Source organism: Tursiops truncatus, chromosome 2 (genome assembly GCF_011762595.2).
Source record: "Tursiops truncatus isolate mTurTru1 chromosome 2, mTurTru1.mat.Y, whole genome shotgun sequence".
NCBI lineage: Eukaryota > Metazoa > Chordata > Mammalia > Artiodactyla > Delphinidae > Tursiops > Tursiops truncatus.
The window spans coordinates 154433703-154459484 of record NC_047035.1 but is presented as its reverse complement, the minus strand read 5'-3'; the positions used below and the strand labels follow the sequence as shown (position 1 = coordinate 154459484).

Here is a 25782-nt window from a genome sequence, read left to right as displayed (position 1 = left end):
AATCTGCTTTTTGTTCTACTTTAGTAATTAATATTGTGGAAAAGAATTTTTTTCTTGTGAATAGGTAACTTTTCAATATCATATATATATTCTATGTCTCACATATAATTATTAAATACTTTATTGTACAGAACTCTGTAGTAAACATCTTGGTATATAAATATTTTCACATAGTTATAATTATTTTATTATTTAAAGTTAAAGACATAGAATTTCCAGATAAAAGGAAAATACATATTGAGCAAAAGGAAAATTTCTTATCACTCCCTAACCTTGACTCAGTTTCCTCTGTTCACTCCTGAGACTGACACTAGTAGGTTCTGAACTAAAGATAGAAATATGATTGTTAAATTTTGACTTCACAATATTCCTGTTTTAAGACCAATTATCAAATTTCCTACTTTGTTATACCTAAACAAAGGGACTCAGGGAAGGGATTGTGAAAACAGAGGCAAGAATTGTTCTGAGATGTTAATGTAGACTGTAACCCAGTGAAGGAGAAAGAATGATTCAGAGGTTAGTCCTTCTTTACCCTGCACCCAGGCCAGTGCTTAAGTCATGCACCATTCGGGCAAAAGGTGGCATCTGAGGAAAGGTTAAAATTGTGATCGTTATTTATTCTGATAGACTAACTAACTGCCTGGCAACATAACTTGTTTGTTCTTTTACAATCTCATATCCAATGACTCAGTGAAGATATAAAGAATGCACGGTCCTGCAATCCCCACATGAAAGGGTAGCAGTTCTTCACATTTCTGCAAAGTCATGTCACGCATAAAGAAGGATGCCTTCTGCTTTAATGACTGAGTGTAAATACCGCAGCAAGAAACAATGTTTAGAATTAAAATGAACTTAGGGGTGTGGTGTGATGGTGTCACAGAATCACAGCTTGGTAGAGCTGTCTGAAAATTTTTGGTCATTTTTTTTTTTTTTTAAGAAGATGTTGGGGGTAGGAGTTTATTAATTAATTAATTTATTTTTGCTGTGTTGCGTCTTCGTTTCTGTGAGAGAGCTATCTCTAGTTGTGGCAAGCGGGGGCCACTCTTCATCACAGTGTGTAGGCCTCTCACTATCACGGCCTCTCTTGTTGCGGAGCACAGGCTCCAGACGCGCAGGCTCAGTAGCTGTGGCTCACGGGCCTAGTTGCTCCGCGGCATGTGGGATCCTCCCAGACCAGGGCTCGAACCCGTGTCCCCTGCATTAGCAGGCAGATTCTCAACCACTGGCGCCACCAGGGAAGCCCGGTCAATGTTTATATTGATGCTTAAAAGAAAACTTTGATAGTTATCTGGGAATGTAGAATAAATGAGGAAGTTGGGTTGGAAGGATGGGAGGGAATCCAGGCAATAATGGCATAAAAATGTCCAATTTTCTTTAAAACAATAACTATGAATAAATGTTCAAGTTTCGCACAGACGATTGGATTTTTACTTAGCTCCCATGGCATAAATGAACTATGAGTCAAGTACATTCTTAATACTTATCACTGACTCTGTAGTCAAAACTGACATTTTCTTTCCTCTCAAGTCTAAAAGTGTATATAATTTCTTATGCTTGGTTATACATCTCCAGTTTCTCAGAGTTTTCTCAAAGGATGGAAAATACGTGAGTTTAAAGGGATATATGAAATTTCATAAGTTGTAGATGGTATAGGTGTGGGTGACAGTTTCTGCCAGAGCAAGTGGATTCATAGCATCAGGCTTGAAAATAAGCAGATTACATTTGACAGGAATGTGGAAATGAAATATATACATATTTATAAACTACATTCATCTGTAAAGGAAAATAATTTAGTATTTCAATATAGTGCATGAATCTAAAAAGGGAGGTATCAGAAAAGATGAGGAATTAAAATATGTTTGAAGGAGCAACAAAGGCCTCATCCTGGATTTCACATACTTCTGTTATGTGTGAAGGGACTTGAGGATTCTTGTCCTAGTAACTCGTTCAAGTACTTCAGTTCTGACATGTCAAGATAACTCTGAATACATAATTTACAAGTGGCATAAGAAGACTTTACGTTGCTTTTCAGCTCCATGTTACAAAAAGGACGGTACACATCTGGTTTAAGAAGGGTGACTGAGAGCTCACTGTGTCTGCATTCCTTTGTCATTGTAACCAACCCCACCAGCATGGCAGAGACAGTGTCTATATGAGGATATAGTTAAAAGATGGATAAGAAAGAAGAAACAGCTATCCTGAAAAATTTCTGGAAAACAGAGGCACATTAGATTGTAGTGACGAAAAATGCAAAGAGATAGACACCATAGAAATGAAACCACAACTCAGAACAGACACAGGAAAAGCTTGAGGTGAAGCAGGAGGCATTCTCCTAAGAGGTGGAACCGTGGAGAGGCTATGAATCTGGAGATCTCAGGTATAAAAAGCAAACATGAGGAAAGAGGAGTGTGCTGGAAATCAGTGTTATTAATCAGTATACTCTAAATGAATGGCAGGACAGTTCAACCTCATCAACCCTTTGTCTCCATCCCTCAGCATGTAACCAAAGTGTTTACCTCCAGATTAAAACTGAATTATGGTTACCAAACAAAAATCAAATTATCCTTCTGGGAAGAGTTTGAAATTTTACTTGGTTTGGTAGCACTCCACAGTAAGGTCTTCCTTGAGTTTTACATTGGAGGGTTTTGTGTGTTTGGGGGCAGAGGGGAAAGGATTGACATGCCTTCATATTTGCTCTCTGTTAACACAAAATAAATTAGATTCCATAGTCTTCACGACTTCTAATTAAAGAGAGCTCAAAATCAACAAGATGAGAGATCTGGCAGGGAAAAAAGAGAACTTAGGCAAATCATACAAAGGACATATTATGAGCAATCTAACCCATCATTGTCAATTTGATTATGTACATCAGCACCACATCATCAAACGGAAGTAGTATGTACGCAGTCAGGTACTGAAAGGATAACTAAGTTTCATTAGCAAGTGGCTCAGATGCTCAGAGCCCCTTCTTGTGCTACGTTCCCTCCTCTCAGTCTGCACCTTATACCCCCCAGGGAATTTTCCATGATCAAGTGACTGAGGAAGAAATAATATGGGCCTGGTTTACAGATGATTCTGCATGTAATGCTGGCACTATCTGAAAGTAAATGGCCACATGTTAGCCTCAGTCTAGTGTGACCGTGAAGGAGAGTGTGGAGGAAAAATCATCCTAATCAGTTGAATTTCCAAAAGTACATTTTGAAATTCATTTTTTTCATTTTATCTCTCTTTTTGAGAGGAGAAGAAAAGTTGAAACATTTCTGTGTTATCTTCCACAATGCTCTAAGCATACTCATTTGGCATTTAAAATTATTTTTGTTCATTTATCAAAGGAAGATATTTTAATAAAGATTTAATCCATGGATATGCTTGTGTTCCAATCCTAACAAATTTTATGATAGTAACTGTCCATCTTACTGAGCCAAATTTCACTCTTGAAGCTTCTGAAAGTAAAGAAAAATAATACCAGCTCTTCATAACCTGCATCTCCCTGTGTTTTATGGCCTTTTTCTGGGTGCCCATAGCTCTCTCTCTTGTAGGGTCACTGTGAGGCTAACTGCAAAAATGTGCTTTAGAATTCCGTGAACACCTTGGGCGAGGGCAAAGGAGATGGTCATTACTTCAAGGTATTACTGATATTAAAACTCATATATCTTGTGCCATGCTAGAGGATAGTACCTAAAACTACAGTTGATAGCATCATCTTAGCAGCAATTAAATCCTCAAAAGCACAACGTGAGCATTTTCATTTTAAACCCAATTGTATTTGCCTTCGTCAGTCTCCCTCAGTTCCACACATGAATGGCCTGCTCTGTTATTATACACCATAGGGATGTTCTGGTCCCAGAGCAGAGACCCTGTTGGTGTACTGTAGAGAACAGATCAAGCATTAATGCATGACTGTGGCTCAGCTTTGTAGGAACACTGAATTCCATAAATGGAAGAACATTTTGAAAAAAGCAGTGCAAGAAATTACCAGTGGCTGAACGCAACAACCAATTACAAAGAAACTGGTAGTTTTCCTATACCGCAGGCTGTTTTCCTTTATGCGTTTTGTAAGATGTTACATGACGTATGGTCATGTGCACCTCAGGCATTTTTAATTTGGAGAGAAACATGACGGCTGCTCAAAATAAAGGAATCTTTCACATCTTTCAAGTTCCCTGGGCTGCAGCCATGTACTATGTAGAACAGAATTCTGGTTCCTCATGTGCCTGTTTACTTAGATATAGGCTTATCTTAGGCACTGCTGGTATTGATTTTCTATGTACAGGAAGTCCTCATGTTTAGGATAGTCATAAATACTTCAGTAACATGTATCTCCTATCATCTGCTTCCATTTCAAATAACTACTCATCAAAGGTTGAACTCTTGCTGGAGTTGCTCAGTTCTTGATCTCCCAATTTATTTTCTAAAATATTCTATTTTGTGTGCTATCAAAGGGGAGTACATAATCAGATTCTTTAGTTAAGGATTTTAGGATAAAGTATAGCTCACTATACCTTTTTAATATTTTCTTCCAGATCAGTAACAAGTAGAGACATAAATAAAAGCACCATTACTCATGAGTAATGACATGTTTCCCTCCTACGAACTCAATAAAGGAAAACTGATCAGCATTAATCATCATTTATAGTGTTAGTTTTTACTTTTTGACAGACGTTACTTCATAATTACTTTAAATAGTGAATATTGATAATGCAGAATATGAAAAGATAATTTATAAAATGTTATCAGGATAAAGTTGGAGTGTGCAGTGTTATCTCTTTCCTGGAGCCCATCATCCATTCTGAACAATTTTTTGGACTGATACAAATCATCTCTGCATAAACCAATGAGAATAGGAGCCACATTCATGCTAATAAAGCAAAAAAAGTAAAAAAGTAAGAAAATCAACCTTCAACCTGAAGCATGCAAATGGCCCCAGCCTTAGCTCCCTAGACTATCTTTATAAACTTGAGTCCCAGGATATTCTTCCCTAATCTTCCTAAGGTCTTTATTTTGTTCTGTTTCTGTCAGACTTCCTAGTCATTTGAATAAAACTGTTATCTGCTTCCTTCTGATGATTTTCCATAATAAATTAATTTTCTCATGTGACATTAATGTATTGTTATACTTCTCTAAAATATAGATTTCTTGTTTTTCAAAAAGATTAAGCTCCTTTACTATTTTGAATACATCTATTGTATTTTCCACAATTTTTTTGGTACAGATGTATTCAGAGAAAACAATTGATGTTTTTATATCTGATTATATCAAGTATATGTAAAGCAAAACATATACTTGTGTTGATTTGTTATGCATCACTCTTAGTGAGATAGATTTGCTTTTTCAAATATATCTTGTATTTACAAACCAAGACTTGATGTCGCAAAAATCTGTACAAATAAAAGGCCAGGAATAATAATAGTGCATATTTCTGGTCACCAATCTAATGACTATGAGCTTCTCATTAAAATTATTTTTACTAGTTTTGTATATTTCCTTTATGTCCTTGAGAATACTGCATTTTTTCTAGAAGTTTTCTATGTGACTTATCTACTTATAATTTTTATTAATCACAGATTTTAACCTTTCTAACTCATATTTTATTGTATTTGACTCAATAATTGGCAGTATATATGCTTTTATTTTTTAGGTTTGAGACAAAATTAGGACAATAGCATTTGCTTGTATTTTATTCCCATTCAGAAGTCCTTAAGTGTTTTCTGTTTCTGCATATCGATATTGTATAAGCTTTGAAGAATAAAAGCTGTGCCTACGTAGTTGTATATATGTCAGATTTTTATTTTTTCCTACGTTCTCCTCCTTTAGCTTAAAAAAACAAAATCCAACAAACAAAAAAGTCCCCAATGTCTCATTACATAACCATTTTGCTAGTCAGTGCTTCCTGTTGAAAATGAGACTCAATTAAAACAATTTCTTGTTATCCACAATCAAAAAGATTAATAGCATTTACTCTGTGCACTCCAGATAACCAACTTAACTCTACAGTTTTGTTCAACTAGTTCCAATCTATAAATTACTATGAACTTGAGAATTTTTCTCAAAGGGTCAATTTCTTAACCATGTATGCTAAAACTTTAGGGTGTTTTCTGCTACAGTATAGCAGAATTGCCAAGCCCTTACTGATCTCCCCAGCAAATCTAATGCTACCTCTTAACTTGACCTGTACACTCTGACACTACCTACCTGTCGTAATACCATGGTGTTTTATGGTGTAATGTTTTAGGTAATCCTGTATTCTCATCAAGATGTTTAGTCCCGAGTACTGTGCATCCTCTTCAGAATCAGACGTTTCTGCTTATTACTTAGAATATAAGTTAGACACAGCCTCACTTCTGTGGTCCTATAACACTGTTTGTTTACCTAATAGGAGAAAATATGTTGCACTGAAATTATCTGCTTCTGTAACTGTCTCTACTTCTTGAATATCAGCTCTTCAGTAATACGGACTGGATTTATTAAACTCTGTACTGCTAGCACTTAGCAGCTAAATAGTTGTTCAATATACATTTGCTGAATTAAATTATATATGTTAACCTTGCTTCAGACAGAGTAAAACTTAAATAAAGCATCACTTAGAAGAGTATGGAATAGTTCAGAATGTGCAGCCATTCAGGGTGATAATATGTCCCAATAGTTCTCAAGATTATTTGAAGGACGAAGCACCTGGAACTCATAATTCTTTTTGAGAAACATTATACAAATAATTGCATCTGCCTTTCAATTTATTCCTGATTAAACTACACATTGTTTACGCACTGTGATCTCTAAAGGGGAAATAAACAAGGTGAGCCTTTGAGACCAATGATTGCCCTAATTTTCTGCCCAGAGAGAGGTCCTAGGCTATATGCAGAGCCTGACAGTTGCCTGGATTGAGCAAATAAAGTGGACAGTCTGGAGAGGCATAGGGAGCTAGAGTTATAGGGTAGAATAACAGAGAGGAGAGAGATGCAGAGAGAGAGAGAGGGAGAGAAAGAGAGAGAGAGAAATAGAGTGCTCCAGAGATCTGAAGAGCTTACCCTTCCAGACTTCAGCTGAGTGCTAATCTACTCAAACATATGAAGACACTTTTGGAGGCCAAGAAAAGAACCATCAGAAAAAGAGAATCATTACTGGGGTCCACATAGGGCCAGGAATAGTTCACATTCCCATAAATCAGCATGGAAAATGTTTTAATTCGAGGGGAATCACTTAGAGAAGTCAGAAGTGAATTGCTTCAGTAATAGAATAAGATTAAACATGTAACTGCTGTCTTTGAAAGAGAAAAGAGAAGGGATAGGAAAAAACATTTGAATAAATAATGGCCAATAATTTTCTAAATTTGATGTAAACTTATAAACCCACATTTCCAAGAAGCTCAATGAACCAGAGGCACAAGGAGCATAAAGAAATCTGACCAAGAACCATCATATCCAGTTGCTTACAGCAAGTTGTCTTAGTCTGCTCAGGGTACTGTAATAAACTACCACAGAGTAAGTTGTTTAAACAAGAGACATTTCTCCCAGTTTTGGAGTCTGGAAGTCCAAGTTCAAGGAGCCTTCTTGGGAGGCCCTCTTTCTGGCCCGCAGAAGGCTGCTGGCTCACTGTGTCCTCAGATGGTGGAGAGAGTGAGAGCGCTGATCTCTCTTTTTCTTCTTTAAGGACACTAATCCCATTATGGGAGCCTCAACCTCATGATTTCGTCTAAACCTAGTCACCTCACAAAGGCGACACCTCTAAGTGTCATCACACTGGAGGGTTAAGGATTCAACATAATGGATTATGGGGAGACACAAACATTCATCTCATGACACAGTTGATAAAGTGAAAGTTTCAAAGGCAGCCAGAGAGAAAATAAACATAATACACAGAGGGAAAAACATAAAAATGACCAGAGACACAGAAGCTACATCTTTTAAAGAACTGAAAGAAAAAAAAAAAACCTGCCAGCTTAATATTCTATACTCAACAAAAATATCCTTCAATAACAAAGGCAAAAGAGGAATCTTTTTTCAGACATACAAAATCTAAAAGAAGTTAGCACCAGCAAACCCGCATCAAAAGAAATGTTAAAGGAATTCCTGTGAGTGGAAGGAAATTGACACCAGATGGAAATCTACACAAAAAGGGAATTGCACAAGAAATGGTAACTATGTGGGTAAATATGAAAAAAATATATATTGTCTTAAAAGTTCCTTTAAAATTATTGAGTTTTTAATACACATAACAGTATACTATGTGGCTTATAAAATATGTAGAAGTAAATTTTATGATAATATCACAAAGCTCAGGAGGGGAACAAGGACATGTGCTTTTGCAAGTTTCTTTTGAGTGAAGTGGTGTAATATTACTCAAATTGTGATAAAAATGTATACCGTAACTCCAAAAGTAGCCACTAAAAATAGGCAACAACATGTTTTATCTATTAAGTCAAGAAAGAAAATGAAATGGAATCATGACAAATACTCAGTTCAAAAGTAGAAGGAAAAAAGGGAAAGAAAACAAAGAACAGATGGGACAAATAGAAAACAAAGAGCAAGATGATAGGTTTAAATGCAGCCTTATTGCTTGTAAATAGTGTAGACGTTTGGTTACAACAGATTTTCAGATGGATAAAAATTGAGATTCAATTATTTGCTGCTATAAGAAACCTACTTTTATTATGAACAGAAACATAAGGCAGGAGGTCAAGTTGGCCTTTTCTCTAGGAGTGAACAGATGTAGAAGGATATACCATATAATCACAAGAAATTTGGAGTCAGTATATCGATATCAGATGAAGTAAATTTCAGAGATGATCATGTTCTGAACACATATACCTCAAATAACAAAGCCTCAGAACACAGAAAGTAAAAACTACTTGAAGTGCAAGAAGAACTAGACAAATCCACAATTGTGGTTGATGATTTCAACATCTCTCCTTCAGGAATTAATAGAACAAGTAGACAGAAAATCAGTAGGTAAATAGAACATTTGAACAACACTATCAGCCAACTTGACCTAAATAACATTTTGAACACTCTTCTTAAAACAGCACAATATATGTTTTTTCCAAGTATACCCAGATGTTTTTAATAGACATATTCTGTGACATATAACATGACAACAAATTCAAAATAATTTAAATCTTACAAAGTAGTTTCTCTTATAATAGAATTAAATTGAAAATCATTAACAGAAGTATCTGGAAAATCTTCAAATATTTGAAACTAAGTACCATATTTCTAAATAATTCCTAGGTGAAAGAAGAAATCAAAAGGGAAATGAGGGAAATTGGGAAAAAGGGAAGTTGATCAAACTGAATCAAATAAAGTACAACTTATCAAAATGTGTGGACTGCAGTTAAGCAGTAAATTTGTAGCACTAAACTGCTCATATTAGAAAAGAATAGACTTGAATTAATGATTCAAGATTCTAGTTTCTAGTTAAGAAACTAGAAAGAAAGAGGAGCAAATTAAAAAATAGAGAAAGGGAAATAATATTCATAAAAGCATAAATAAAATTGAAAGGAGAAATCAGTGAAACCAGAAGCTGGTTCTTTGAGGTCAGTGTAATTGACCAGGCTTCAGTAAGACTAATCAAGAAAAAAGAAAAGACATGAAGTACCAAGTGACAGCACTACAGATTTTACAAATATTGAAAAGATAAGTAAATATTATGTCCAACTTTGTGCCACTAAGTTCAAACAACTTACATGACATGGTCAGATTGCTTGAAAGACACAAAGTACCAAAGCTCACTTAGGAAGAGACAACCTGGGTGGTCTGTATCTATTAAATAATATGAATTCATAGTTAAATACCTTCCACAAAGAAAACTCCAGATACACATGGCTACAATGTTTAATTCTACCAGACATTCAAGGAGGAAATAGTAGCAAGTCTACATAAACACTTCTAAAACATTGAGGAGAAATTTCTTCCTAAGACTCTTTCTATAAGACCAGCCTTACTCTGATACCAAAAAACAGACAAGGATGCTTATAAGACAACTAAAAAAAAAAAAAAAAAAAAAATTCTTGGGAAGAAGAGCCATATTTTGTGTTTTACGTATGTATCTTGCTTGCTAACAAATGAGCAGGAACAGGCCCAAAAGAATAAAAGAAATTCAGACAGAAATATGTGACCAAAGAAAATTTCTAATTTATTAAGTTAAATCTTCTCTGAAAATTGGGAAGAGACTTCCAGACTGCTCTTTGCAAATGAGCTTATTTTAAAGATAATTGTTCTAACCAAATATTTATCTGATTCATTTTCAAAAAAGAAATAAGAGAAATTCCAGATGAATTATAATATTACTAGAGAAGATGCCCAAGCTTCTAAGGAACCAGATTTTTTCAGAGTTGTGAAGAAAAAAAGTTTTATTTCATGGTTTAGATCTCTGGAATAGTGTGTTTAAAAAGAGAACAATAATTTAAAAAGAATATATTCTGATTATAAAAGCCACAAACAAATACTGTAAAGCATGAGTGATACATGGAGAAATTAATGTGACACTAATGAGATTAAACTTTAAAAAGGGATTAAGGATTAAACTACTAAAAAAAAATAAAAGTGGTAGCAAAAATGAGTAAAACAAAAGTGCTGGTAAGCCATAAGAAAAGGGTGATATACCTAAAGGCAAATTGACTTGAAACTTACTAAAAATCTGAAAGAAAGTAGAAATGGCTTTATTAAGTTCAGGTGCAGAGGATGAGTAAAATCGAGGAAGTGATAGACTTTCCACTCATGGGGGTAGAGGGTAAAGTTAAGGAATAACAAATACATTCATACTTAGCCTCCTCATCACTCCTAGAGAAAAGGCCAACTTGACCTCCTGCCTTATGTTTTAGCTGTATCTCCTGCCCTGTCCTTTCCCAGGAGGCTTCTAGCTTCACTGACCTTTCTATTCCCTAAATGGAGGGTACCACCTCCCAGCCCAGGCCCTCAGAAAAGGACATTCCCCTGACCTACACTGCCTTCATTTCCTAGTCACTTCTTGTACCTCCTTCCTCTCCCAAGCTAAAAGTGGCTTGCTCTACGAGAACTGCTTACCACTGATACATAATCTTGTTTAATTGTGACTTTCTTTTATAGCACTTATGGTGCTGTGTTTTATAGCACTATGTTTGTAATGATACATTTTTCTAGGTATTTGATTCATGTCTGCCTCCCCTACTAAACTGTAAACTCCTTGGATGCAAGATTGTGTCTCACTCTTGAGCTTAGCATGTGGCACAACATAGGAATTAAAAAATATATATTTGAGACATTAATCAACAACAAAGAAGGAAGAATCAAACTCAAAACATAATCATCAAAGTGGAATAAATAAAAGCACAAAAATGAAACATTAAAGCCCAAGGTAGACTGAGGCAGTAAGAGCACATCTAGAATTCTGGTCCTCTTGCTTGAATGCCATCCTGAGCTATTGAAGTTCTCAGAGAGGCAGTGTGGTGAAATGAAAAGATGTCTTCTTCCCTGCACATAACTGGTGCCTTATGACCTGATTCTCTTTTGTCTGCTGCATGCTACTGTTACTTACTCTTTCCTTTTGCAATGTCCTTTTCCTTCACTTTCACACAGCTCAGACATGGCTTGCAGACACTCAATTTAAGATAACATCATGAGTAAATAAATTGGTGAATGGCAGTGGTAGAAGTTCTCATCATGGCCATGAGTGCTACACAGTCTAAGAAAGTTTTAAGTAATGGTGCCATCAGGATCTATAGCACTCCAGGAATCTAAAGCAACTCAAGACTTCCACTGACATCGTTTACTTTCCTTAATGACACTGGTGTGTCTCCCCACTGGCAATGACATTTAGCCATAGGGGTGGGTGAAACTACTAGCTTAGAAAACATCTAGCTAGTTATAATAAGAGACAAAAGTCCCTGTAACCAAGTCATTCTGTTAGTCACAGGGCACACAGATAATGTAACCTTGCTGCTTGAATGTTCTCTAAAGTTTGTTCTCTTGATAGTTTGTTTAAATCGGGGAAAAATATAAACAGTTCTTTTTTGTTACCTTTCTGATGTAATTTTATTAGCTAATAAGCATTGTGACCCAGGAAATCATAGTTATAACAGTCAGATCATAGATTATGTCTTTATACATAATTTTAATTTATTTTCAGCTTTATTATATAAATTTGTTAAAAAGAAAAGTGAACTTCTGGGGCTTCCCTGGTGGCGCAGTGGTTGAGAGTCCGCCTGCTGATGCAGGGGACACGGGTTCGTGCCCCAGTCCGGGAAGATCCCATATACTGCGGAGCGGCTGGGCCGGTGAGCCATGGCCGTTGAGCCTGCGCTCCGCAGCGGGAGAGGCCACAACGGTGAGAGGCCCGTGTACCACAAAAAAAAAGTGAACTTCATTTCCTATTTATATTCTAGAGTCAATACTGCTTTGGGGGAGAATTTACAATTATAGGTTCATAGAAACAATATAATATGAAGAAGTGATAAATATTTTATTTACCATATTATGCATCTCAGAAAATGTGTGGGCTTCTTTTATACACATGTCCACTTTCATTTAACGGTTTCTTCCTTGTTACTAGAAAGCCCACATTTTCAAATGTTGCTCATCTTGGTTAAATAATGGGTCTTGTTAAACATAGCAACTGATACAAAGACCCCATGAAATATTTACATTTCACAGGTGAATGAAATCACCTTTCTTCTGGCTTTTATGTTAGCTGGCAATGTGCCTGGGATGTAAAGATAAGATAGTGCGGGGACAAAGATACTCTAGATTACCCGCCTTTTCCATACTATATATTAGGTAGGAACCCAGAGTAAAGTCTTCATGGAACCACCAACAACTCAAGTGGACATAGACCACAGTGACTTATATAAAAGTAGCTCGTGCACAGATGAATTGCTTTTGAACACAGAAGACTGATTTAATTCCCGGGAAGTCAGGATGGGGATTGTATCTGTGATAATAATGGTGTGAGGCAGACAGAAGCTATTTTTAAAGAACTGCCTGGAGGCCAGAGGGCTTCTCCCAATGGGAGACGAGAAATCAGCATTTCTATCTTCACTTCTGAGAGTGGAGCTCTGACTTTCCCAGCCTGCAAATCGCAAAAGCTGAACCTGTATGGATTAGTAAAACATGCTGCAGAGAATAAGAGGAAAAATGCAGCCACACTATTCTGCATAGTGCCTCATCTGTAAATCTGTGATTAATATCTGAGCAGCTTCATGTGGCAAAAAGAAAACTCAATACATAGAAAGTCAGAGCTTGTAAGTCATCATCCTCAGTCCATTGCACTGTTACCAGTTATTGCCTCTGAAAAATGCATGCCCGTAACAACTATCCAAGTCATACATAACGCATACTAGATGGGAAAACCCATGCCCACACTAGTCATATTAAATCCACAACTCAAAATGTAAACCCTTTGCTTATTGACATCTCTCTATGTTTAGCATCAGATTCTAATTTTATTCATTTATTTGCAAATGTGGGCTTATCTTTTGGTTGATATTCTTCAAAAGTAAAGATTATATCTCCAAGCAACAAGAACAAACCAAAACAAAAGAAGAAAACAACAAAAAAACACTTCAGCCTGAACTAAATTGCTCTTCTTCCAAGTAAGTTTAATTTGAAGTAATCGAATTATTCTATAAATGATCTTTCTCCTTCTCAAAGCTCACATCAAATAGCCAGAAACATCTGTGAACGGAGAGGAGGCTAGTCAGGGATCTAGGGAGAATTTTATAAACACAGTACAACATTCAGCCTCCGCATCTAAAAGGCTCAGGGAACTGTTCCTGCAGTAAAGGAAAACTGTATCCTTTATTCAGTGCCATTCTTCCCACTTTTTAATGGAGAATTCACTGCTTTTAAAATGCTTAATCTCAGAGAAAAGGAAGTTGAGATAGAGATATTTAAGCTAGCATCAGAGTTAAAAGCAAAGATTGATAATGCTTTTCAGAAAAATGAGACATTTAAAAGTCAGGCTTTAAACAGGGTTACTTTGTGCATGATTCTGTCGTTCCGGGGGTAGGGTATAGCAGGATAAGAAATATCTCACCCTCCTTCTAAATCTTCTGCTGTTCAGTTTTTTATGCTCTGTTTTCACTCTTTTTAATAATTAAAAAGAGCTTTTGCTTTGTTTAAACTAGAGCATGTAATAGTACTTATTGAGTACTTACATTTTCAACTTTAAAACACAGTCTAAACAAACACACATCAAACCTGTAATTCTTTGCTTCAAAAGTCATATTATCTACTAGTTGCTGTCCTGTTTTGCTCATCATTCCCTTTACAGATAAACTTCTGGAAAGAATGTTTCCATTCATTTTCTCCAGTGACTTGCTTCCTAGTCATCCTTCAATCTACTACAATTAAGCTTCTGTGTCCCAAACTCAAATCCAATGATCAGTTTGCCAAATACAATTGATAATTTTAGATCCCATTTTATAAAAATTCACACAAGTACTACATAATTCAGGAATATTCTCCCCTTATACTCTTACTCCTCTTACCACCTCTGAGTTAAGCACTGTCGATCATCTAGTGTCTGTCTTCCTGTTCCCCTGCCTATGCATGTATATGTGTATGTATATAACGCAGGCTGATTAAACCGCTTTCCAGCCTTTGCCTTCTCATCCTTTAATAGATCCTGCAGCTCTTTCTTTATCAGCACTGCAGTGTATGTGGCCCTACAGTGTAGGTGGGGCTACACCATCCTTTCTAATGGCTGTGGTATGGGTGCAGCATGAGGTATATAACTTCTCTGTTGCTGATGAACATTTAAGTTGTCAAACAATTTTCGATGTTTCAGTGAACATTTTTGAATATCACTCACCAACATTTTGGTGAGTCATAGGTAATGCACTTAATAAAATTACAGATACTGCCAAGTCCTACCAAAATCTTTCAACAACTTCTCTCACCACCAACAAATAAAATGCATATCCGTATTCCTGCTTGTGAAACACACTTCTCTGTTATTGACTATCTCATGGTGAAAAAGATCATCTTCCACTGATTATTAGTGAGGGTAATCATCCTTTCCTATATATACTCACTGTATGCCACCATTGCTTTCTCCTTTATAATCTTTTCAAAAATCTTTATGGCATGGTTTGCCAATCAAACTGAGATTAATATTGGAGATTTTTAACTTGAAAGACCTTAACCATTTATGTTTTATATATTGCAAATATTTCTTACATGTGCTATTTAATTTTGAACATTTTAATGTTATATTGTATAATGCATGAGTTTTTGAGTTATATAGTCACGTTATATAGTCATGTCTGGCAATCTCTCCCTTTATTTGGACTGTATGACTTGCTTCTGAAGATCATCAAATGCTACTTTATAGTTTATTCTATTACTCTTCTAGTTCTTTAATCCATCAGGAAATTTCCTCTCTCTCTCTCTCTCCATATATATTTCTAAAACATTTATTGAATTGTTTATAATTGCTGAGTGATTCTTAATATTATGTGTATTATAAAAATAGAACATTTCATAGGCCTGTTTATGAGCTCTCCATTTTTAAAAAAAATGTTTAAAGATTGATTGATTGATTGATAGATTTCTGGCTGTGTTGGGTCTTCGTTGCTGTGTGCAGGCTTTCTCTAGTTGCGGTGAGCGGGGGCAATTCTTCGTTGTGGTGCATGGGCTTCTCATTGTGGTGGCTTCTCTTGTTGCGGAACACAGGCTCTGGGCGTGCAGGCTTCAGTAGTTGTGGCATGCAGGCTCAGCAGTTGTGGCTCATGGGCCCTAGAGCGCAGGATCAGTAGTTGTGGCACACAGGCTTAGTTGCTCCGCAGCATGTGGGATCTTCCCGGACCAGGGCTCAAAGCCGTGTTCCTTGAATTGGCAGGCATACTCCTAACCACTGCGCCACCAGGGAAGTCCCAAAGAGCTCTCCATTTTTTGTGCTGGTTACTTGTTTATGTCTGCATGAATAACTCATTATTTCAATTTTTGCATTTTAACAATTCATTTTTATAATTAATAGGGTATGTCCATCCACAGTATTATTTTTCAATATTTATTGATTTTTTTAGTGCTTTTATCTTCAACTTAGTCTTATACCACTCACAAAAATCAATGTGAAGTGGATTAAAGACTTAAAAAAGACCTGAGTCTGTTAAGCTCCTAGAAGACAACATAGGAAAACGCTTCTTGACATTGGCCTTGGCAATAATTTTTTGGATATAGCACCAAAAGAACAAGCAACAAAAGAAAACAATTATAAGTGAGGCTATATCAAATTAAAACAATTTTGCACAGCAAAAGAAATAATTAACAACATGAAAAAGCAGCCTATGAAATGGGAGAAAATATTTGCAAACCACCTATCTGGTAGGAGTTAATATCCAAAATATATAAAGTACTTATAAAACTCAATGCCAAAAAAAATCTGATTTAAAAATGGGCAGAGAAATGAAATGGACATTTTCCAAAGAAGACATAAAAATGGGCAACAGGTACATGGAAGGGTGTTCAACATCACTAACGTCAGGGAAATGCAAATCAAAACCACAAAGAAATATCACCTCATACTTGTTAGAATGACTGTCATCAAAAAAACAAGAGATACCAAGTGTTGGTGAGGATGTGGAAAAAAGAGAACCCTTGTGCAATATTGATGGGAATGTAAAGTATTCCAGCCACTATGAAAAACGCTATGGAGATTCTTCAAAAAATTAAAAATAGGACTACCATATGATTCAGCAATTCCATTTCTGGTAATGTATCCAAAGGAAATGAAAACAGGATCTCAACAAGATATTTGCACCCCTATGATATTTAGGGGTGCAAGATATTTAGCACTATTCACAATAGCCAAGATATGGAAACAACCTAAGTGTCCATCAACAGATAAATGGATAAAAAAGATGTGGTATATATATGCTATGGAATGTTATTCAGCCATGAACAAGCAGGAAACTCTGTCACTTGCAATAACATGGTTGGACCTTGGGGGCATTTATGTTAATAATGTTAATATGTTAAATACGTCAGACGGGGAAGACAAATAGTGCATGATCTCACATATATATGAATCTAAAAAAGCCAAACTCATAGAAACAGAGAGTAGAATGGCTATTACAAGTGCCTGAGTTGGGGCGTCTGGGGGGAATTGGGAGATGTTGGTAAGAGGGTACAAACTCCCAGTTATAAGAGGAATAATTCTAATTGATCTAATAGATCTAATGTACAGCATGATGCTTACAGTTAATAATAGTTTACTAAATACTTGGAAGTTTCTAAGAGAGTAGATCTTAACTGTTCTCACCACAAAAAAGTGGTAATTATCCGACATAATGGAAGTGTTAGCTAAGGTTAGGTTGGTGATCATTTTGCAATATATAAGTGTACCAAATCAATACCTTTTACACCTAAAACTTCTACAGCATTGTATGTCAGTTATATCTCAATAAAGCTGGGAAAAAAGAAAAAAAACAATACTGCCCCCCACCCTGCCCAAAATAACCCGTAAGCCCAGCTTCCTGTGGATTTCTTCTCTCGGTCTGGAAGAACGTATATTTACTAACTGGATCTGAGATGTTGCTCAAGATACAAGCTGTGTTTTTGTTCCCAAACTATATCCTCAGTTCAACTTATCAACAAGGAATGCCAATTAGATGCTCAAAACTCACTGGGCATGGAGAGTACATTAGATCCATAGAATAAACTGAAAAAAGAGTCAATGCAAGAAATAAATTAAGGATAAATATACATCTATGAAGTACAGAATAAAAATTTATGTTACTTGCATTTATACAGAATGTTCTTTTGCATATTTTTTAAGTATAGCATTTATCTTACTGTATATCATTTTATTTACTTCATTTTAATTAGTTTATCCATCTCATATTTGTCAAAGGAATAGAATACTTCTACCTAGTCTGGGAGGGTTCTGGAAATTTGGAGTAGGTCCTCCTGTCTGTTCACTTTTTTTGTTTACTGATCCCCTCCCCACAAGCCCCCTTCCCCTCTGATCCAGTTTCTATACTTGGTGCCTTTTAGGATGGCCTTAACTTCCATTTCAGCAATGCTTGTGACAACCTCATTTAAAGATATTTATTTTCCATTCTTGTCCTTATTTTTTGATAGAAATGTACACTTCTCTAGGTGATGGGGGATCCCCACACCAGACCCATGAAGCTTCTACTGCTACTGATTAAGATGCCAAATCAAATGTGTGCTAGCCAAAAGAGCGGAGTTTGCTATCGCACGCTTTTAGAGCTCTGAGGAGATGAACTTGGTGAAGCAGCAAGATTTCTGTGGATCTGAGGGCTATCCTTGGCTTGGAAAATATGGTTAGATAATTACTGGAATAAATTTAAAGGAAGCTGTGACATTTCCTGCAGAAAGAGTTGCTCTGTCAGCTTCTACACACACAATATCACTGGCTACCAGATTAGGGCTTAAAGGCTTATACAATCCTTTGATTTTGGAAGTTTTCCCTTAATACTGCTTAGCTCTTTCCCATATCTGCATTTGCTAAGAGTAAATAGTTCATGGTCTTCTACTGCAGTTTCTTGCCTAGCTTGCCTCAATCCGCACCAAATAACTGTGGCCAGATTTGCTAAAAGGATAAGGAAGGCTTCTAGAAGGATTTCAAAGCATCAGGTGAAAACATTTAAAAGCCAACAGATTCTATAAACAGGAATATCAGTTCCTCTGACACCCCAGGGGGTTCACACCCCTGAAGAAATTTGTAAATGTGAACCAGAAGCCCAAAGAGCATACAATGCAATGACAAAAACTGTCACTATACCCCCGAAACCTGAATGATGATGTCAAAGTTATGTGCTCTGATACACACACAAAGCAAGTGGTATTGCTAAGTAGAGAATGATAGAAAAATATTCTGTGGTTTCATTACCTTATTTTTCTCATGATTCCCTACCCTGAGGGTTCTATAGAAAAAGTAGGATTGTGTTAAGGATGGGGATGGTGATAAAAATTAGAACCTTAATGGCTATAATATTGGCTTTTGAATGTTGTCTTTCTCTCTACCCTTCCAATTCCACTTAAAAAGAGCTCTCTACCCTTGCAATTCCACTTAAAAAGAGGTCCAGGAAGTGAGTGATCTCTGGCTCTGAGAAGAAATTAGTCAGACTTAGCTACTTTCTCCTCACACTGTGAACTAATTCTGCAGAATCAGATGACAGAACAAGCTTTTAGCACTGACAGTGTACAGGCATCCTGAACTATTCAAGTTAAGGACCAAACAGACAAGTCCCAAAAGGCATTATTTCTTTCATCAACAATGGGATTTATCACAATGTTGAAATAAAATGCTGAAAATGTTATTTCTTAAGAAGTCTTTGTCAATCTGACTTCTGTCTGCACAAGACTGCAAAATTTCTGTACAGAAGTGACTATTAATAGACCAAACAAAACTTGTTTTAAAAAAAATTCTCCTTTAGTTTAACCTGTTGTTTTTTGTTGTTGTTGTTTACATCTTTATTGGAGTATAATTGCTTTACAATGGTGTTAGTTTCTGCTTTATAACAAAGTGAATCAGCTATACATGTACATATATCCCCATATCTCCTCCCTCTTGCATCTCCCTCCCACCCTCCCTGTCCCACCCCTCTAGGTGGTCACAAAGCACCGAGCTGATCTCCCTGTGCTATGCAGCTGCTTCCCACTAGCTATCTATTTTACATTTGGTAGTGTATATATGTCCATGCCACTCTCTCACTTCATCCCAGCTTACCCTTCCCTGTCCCCGTGTCCTCAAGTCCATTCTCTGGTAGGTCTGCGTCTTTATTCCCGTCCTGCCCCTAGGTTCTTCATAACCATTTTTTTTAGATTCCATATATATGTGTTAGCATACGGTATTTGTTTTTCTCTTTCTGACTTACTTCACTCTGTATGACAGTCTCTAGGTCCATCCACCTCACTACAAATAACTCAATTTTGTTTCTTTTTATGGCTGAGTAGTATTCCATTGTATATATGTGCCACATCTTCTTTATCCATTCATCTGTCGATGGACACTTAAACACAATTTGGTTCCTTGCCTACAAGGATTGATGAAATAAGTCAACAATTTCCTTCCACAGAAATCTTAGAAAAGTCTTCGATGGTGTTGAGCTTTCTAGTATGCCACTAATTAAGATTAACTCTTTGGGAATTCTTTGGAAAAAAGTAATCTTATAGAGATACTACTACATGTAAGGATTTGTTTATTTAGGTCTTAAATCTCTATAGAACATCACTCTTGGAAAATGTCAGTGTATCAATCATCTTCCTAAAATGATACCATCCTCCTTTATTAGGTCATGTCTAGGAGGCAATGAAAATTTATATCTTAGGTGACATTCAGAATAAAAGTCTAGAAAACTAGGAGAAAAAAAAAATCCAAGAGCTATTTAAAGCAATGGTGTGCGACCTTAATAATCACATATCAGTTTTGTAACTGAATGAATATGTATTGGTCCTAAACTTTTGGTTTAGTTACTAAAATCACTGAAATTAGATTAGGAGTAGCTATTATATCATATTCCTCTACTAATTAGTATAGCTCATTTTTATCCACTGGACAATCAATAATTAGTTGTGGAAAGCTGAAAGAAAAAATAATAATAATATTGGAAATCAAACAATGTTCATGTAGTCAGCAGGATATTAATGATCAAAGTGACCAAATCTTTGCTTTTAGGGGTCTGATTTAACAGAATTAGTGATGAGGTCCTCTCAGATAAAGTGGCAATAATGATGGATGGATGTAGTAATGAGAGTGAGTGAAGAGTTCCCTCTAAGATGTGAAATAGTGGAATTAAGTCATCTATCTAAGGTGGATCATAGCTCTCCCACTCATAACCTTATACTGATGTTCCTGACCTTGAAGTCAGAGACCAGATATATAACAGGAAATCCTTTCCTCCACCAAGGTGCTCTTCCTTAGCTTACCTACTTTTTTTTTTTTTTTTGGATCAAATCATACAGGGATAGTATTCCTGTATAGCTATAGACTCCTGTAATGGGTTGAATTGTGTCTCCCCAAATTCATATAAACCCAGATATGCCCTTATTTGGAATAGGGTATTTGCAGCTGTGATTAGTTTAGATGAGGTCATAGTGGAGTAGGATGGGCCCCCAATCCAGTATGATTGGCGTGCTTATAAAAAAGGAAGATTTGGACACAGGTACACATTTAGGGAGAATACTTGCAAACCCCCAGAAGCTAGAGGAAAGGTATGGAAGAGCTTCTTCCTCACAACCCTCAGGAGGAAGCAACCCTACCGACATCTTGATCTCAAACCTCCAGTTTCCAGAAGTGTGAGACAATACATTTCTGCTGTTGAAGTCACTCAGTTTGTGGTACTTTGCTGAGGAATCCCTAGAACACAAATACAACTCCCTAGATATAGACTCTAGATCGCATTTCCCAAACTTACCTGATCATCAGAATTATTTTAATGCTCAACTTTTAAAAATATAGATTCTGCAGGAAGCTTCTATAACAGATTCTGACTCAGTGTGTTTGGGGTGGATCTGGAAATCTTTATTTAAAACAACAACAACAACAACAACCAAACTAAAAAACTCTGGTCTATGATTCTGATGCAGAGTCAGATTGGAGAAGCTCACTCCAGAGAAACAGTATTGAGAGAATTTATCAAATGTCAAAAAACCCCAGAAAAACAAAAAACAAAACCCTGATTTTTGGTGTTAGTTTTTCTCTAATTTACTTGGTGAAGTTAAAAATTTATTTTTCATTTCTGGGTCTCAGTTTTTTGTTTTTTGTTTTTCTTCTGCAGGATGAGAAGGTTGAACCACATTGTAAAAGGCAAAAATTTGTAGTCAAAGGTTCATTAATATTTCCTTCCTATTTTGGTCAGTAATAAGAATATGTATAGTATTTCCTCCATCATCATGCATGTGCTAGTCCCTTTGTAGGTCAGGTTCCCCATAAAATAGGCTCTTAGTTGAAGACTTGTCTGCAAGAGGCTTGTTGGGTAATGACATCGAATGGGCAGAGAGAGAAGTATACCCATCATGGAGTCACAGCAGGGTCCTCAGACCATCCCACTGGTGACACCTGAGCTGGGATATACCTTTAGAGATGTCTCTGATTGAGGTGGGGGCCTTGGGACTATGGGCCCCCACATTAACCAGTCCTGAGCTGTGGGCTGCTTTCAGAGAAGGTGTGGAGCCTGTGAGAGGAGAGTTCCTGGGGAGGAAGGAGGCTGACAGAGGTCAGCAGGCAACAGTCCTGGTAGCTGGTGGAAGGAGAGCCTCAGTCCCAAAGATGGGTGGTCTCTTGGAGGCTCCACAGCATCTACTGTAGTTCACCTCTTACAGCATTTGATTCTATTTGCTCTGTATGTTCACTCAATCTGAGAGCAGCTCCTCCAGCATTGTGGTTGGTCTCCCTTCCTAGGCAACTTAAGGAAGAGTTAGATGAACTATAGCCCTCACCACTTGGAGCTTACAACCTGACACTTATCTCTTTTCTCACTCTACTATCTTAAATTCTCCTCACCCCCAGCTACCACCTCTGCTGGTCTATATGTGTTGCCTGGTGGAATAAGCCTCTGGTCATGCAGGCCTTTTCAGGCCATGGCCACTGCACTGCTCCTTTGACCATCACAATTGGACAAAGGAATATCAAGGAATATTCTCTGTGAATCACCAGGATTCCCAAGTGATATACCACAGAACTTGATACCCATTGTCTTAAGATTATTTTCCTTACATTTTTTCTGACACTGGTATGCAAATTTTGTATATAATTTTTATACTTCCTACTCTTTTTATAATGGACATGGGAAAGAGACCATAGTTAACCATATGTTGAGCCTTCACAGGAGAAACATTTGAGGATTCCTCCCATCATATATTTCTTCTGTGCAAATGTAAAGATTGTGGTGGTGAGCTAGCTAGGTTCCCAATGTCTTGGAAGTAAAAGTGATGGCAGGGAGCTAAACCTGGACAACTGGGACCTATCACATGGGAGGACTTTTTCTCTTTTTTATATAATCTTTATCCAGAATTAATTATGGAGCTAGCTGGGAGAGCTGCAAGCACTATCTCCTATTGTGAGAGATATAATAATATTAATTTTTAAAAATCCTAGATTTTGCATGCTAGCTTACTATCTAAGTTAAGCTATTCCAGGACCCAAAAAGGACTTAGCTACTGAAAATCAGGTTCAGATAATGGGAATAAACATCAACATTAAGGTTCTTTAATTCCATATTCTATATATTTTAGATATAATTTACTATCAGGGCACCAATATCACCAGTGATAAGGGAAACTAAATGTCATCCAAACAATACACATATGTTGTCCTTTATGTTTTACCTGCTCTGGAGTTGAGAAGTTTATTCTATCTTATAAACCCATAAAGCCTTAGAGGATAGCTCTAAGTGATTGGTTTATCACTATATCATGTTAGGTAAGTTTATTTTCAAGTCTAACAACAAAACGTATGAGTAAATGTTGTAATAAATAGGAAATATTTTCCCTAGTGAAAATGAAACATCTCTGTATATAGTATCCTCATAATTTTTCTCAAGACTCCCTATAGCATCTTACCTATCTTAAGTTTCAAACCAATGATGAACCTAGATCTTGGACCTTGTATAGTTGAATGGTTTCTTTTTTATGAGGAAAAGCTGCTTTTGTGGGTTACATTACTGAATGCAAATCACAAATGAGGTATGTTCCAAAATATCCTTTAGTCAATCAGGTGTTTCATTCTCAGAACATATTTGCTTAGAGGGTTGATGGAGTATATAATGCTTTTATAAATCAAAATTTTCAGGATGTTTCTCACATGGTTACTGATGTAAACATTATAACTGAAATATCATTGGTAAATAATACTATTTTAAAATAAGAAATATTTTGTGAACTACATTTAAAATTTTGTGAACTAAACGTTGTGGTCTAATTTCATGTTAAGCTACCATAATATTAGTATTTCTTAGTGAAAATGTATTTTGAATTTCAAGTTGTATTGCCAGGAAAGAAACACATCTCCCATCCTTCCTTCACGTCTTCCTTCACGCACTCCCTTCATTTCCCCCATTCCTTTCCTTAAAATTCTTTCCTCCTTTCCTTCCTTTCTTAACTGTTTATTGAGAATGAATTATATGTTAGGTCCTATAACAGACTCTGGGGGTACAGAAATGAGATAAACTACCCTTCCCTTAAAGAGTTCAGAGTGGCAAGACAGGCAAATAAATATATAAGTAAGTAAGCAATAAATAAGTATATAAATAACTGCAATACAAGGCAATAAGCAAAATAACAGAGAAAGATGCATAACAAAAGGGGGAAACTCATCCTAGTCCTGTAAAACTACAAGAAAAGATAATAATGCCAGTAAAAGATGATGTATTCGGGAAATGCAGATTTCTGTTATCACAGGAATTGGCCTGCACTTGGAGAGGGGTATGGGGTAAGCTTGAGAGGTAAATGACAAGATCAAGTAAGTTGGGTTGCAGTGCTAGGATTCCTGGGTTTGAACATACTGGTGAAAAGCATCAACAGAGTGGTTTCTGCAGGAGTGGCAATATCAGCAATGGTGTGTATGTGTGTACGTGCACACATGCATGGGGAAATGGAATTTGATGACAATATTAGGATGATGGAATTTGATATACAGTTGGGGGGTGAGATAAGTTTGAAGGCAAAGATGCCAGGTAGGAAGTATTCCAGAGTTGCAGTTAAGAAATTGTAAAAGACCCTGGCAGTTGTCTTTTATGAAGACTGGTAATCTGACAGTGAGAAAAAGTTATCAGTCATGTCCTAGTCCTCCATCCTAACTTGGAATGCTGAGTGGATAATGAAGCCTTTATTCAAGATATGAACCTCAGAAAAAGAGCAAAAGCCAGTTTGGGATATATTGAATTTGCAGTACTTGTTGAAAAGTATAATCGGTATATTCATGGTTTTGTTTTTAGTTGTGTGTGTGTGTGTGTGTGTGTGTGTGTGTGTTTATTGCAGGAAGTTTATTTTGCCTTGCGTAATTTTTTCTCAGTTGTTTTAGGTGTGTCAGCACAGCATGTAGTCTGGTTTATGCGCCTCTGTAACTGTTGCCATTTTGAAAGACGGATATAAAAGGTGTGTGCTTTATGCTATACTCAGCATGCTACTTAGTGCAAATAAATCTGTGCTACCTTTGGGTGAAGACTTTATCACGAGCCACCCTGAAGTTATCCGTAAATGGACAATGACAGATTTTTCAGCAAGTTGTCACCTATTTTCCTTCTACTTTCTCGCTATCATCGAGCATAGCACCTCTGACTTTAAAGTGTTTTACAAATGGTACTCACTTATCTTCACACCCTTCCTGTGAAATACAGTTGTGATGAGAAAACCCGCTATATTTTGAGAGGCAGGTGAGGAGAGAGAAAAACACAGACAATTGTTTCTCTCCTCAGTAAGGATCAGGGGAGAGGATTATTGCAGGACTCTTCATTTCAGATTGAATTATTTCAGAACCCTGTTTCTCCACTTAACTTTAATGCCTTGCAATCATTCCTTCCCTAATATGGTCCCTAAATCTCATCAATTTTACCAACTAAAAAAAAAAAAAACTAACCCTAATAGTTATTCGTGGCAGAAGGAGCAGTTCTAAACGTCATAACTCCATGTTGCTTTTGTTCCATCTCAAACAAAGCAAAGGAAGCTATACTTTTCTGAAACCACTGAGTAGCATCTCAAGTCCTATTCTAAGAAATCAGCACATGTTTATGGAATAGGTTTTTGAGGAAAACCATAGAGATAAAATTTCTAAAATAATTAATTTGTATATTACTGGAGACATATACATAAACAACATGAGCTTTTTCAATTTCTCTCATTTATG

General features: G+C 36.5%; 1 long non-coding RNA gene across 2 annotated transcripts in view; it reads right to left on the bottom strand.

The window, feature by feature from the left end:
* Nucleotides 1-25782, bottom strand: part of LOC141277887 (uncharacterized) — a 48083-nt gene that overhangs the window by 3599 nt on the left and 18702 nt on the right. The window contains exon 6 of one of the 2 annotated variants that reach the window (XR_012329757.1): nucleotides 6201-6369. The exons of the other annotated variant lie outside the window; for it this stretch is intronic. This is a non-coding gene — a long non-coding RNA (uncharacterized lncRNA). Of the gene's footprint in view, nucleotides 1-6200; nucleotides 6370-25782 lie in introns of those variants that run through there. 2 annotated transcript variants of the gene reach the window in all.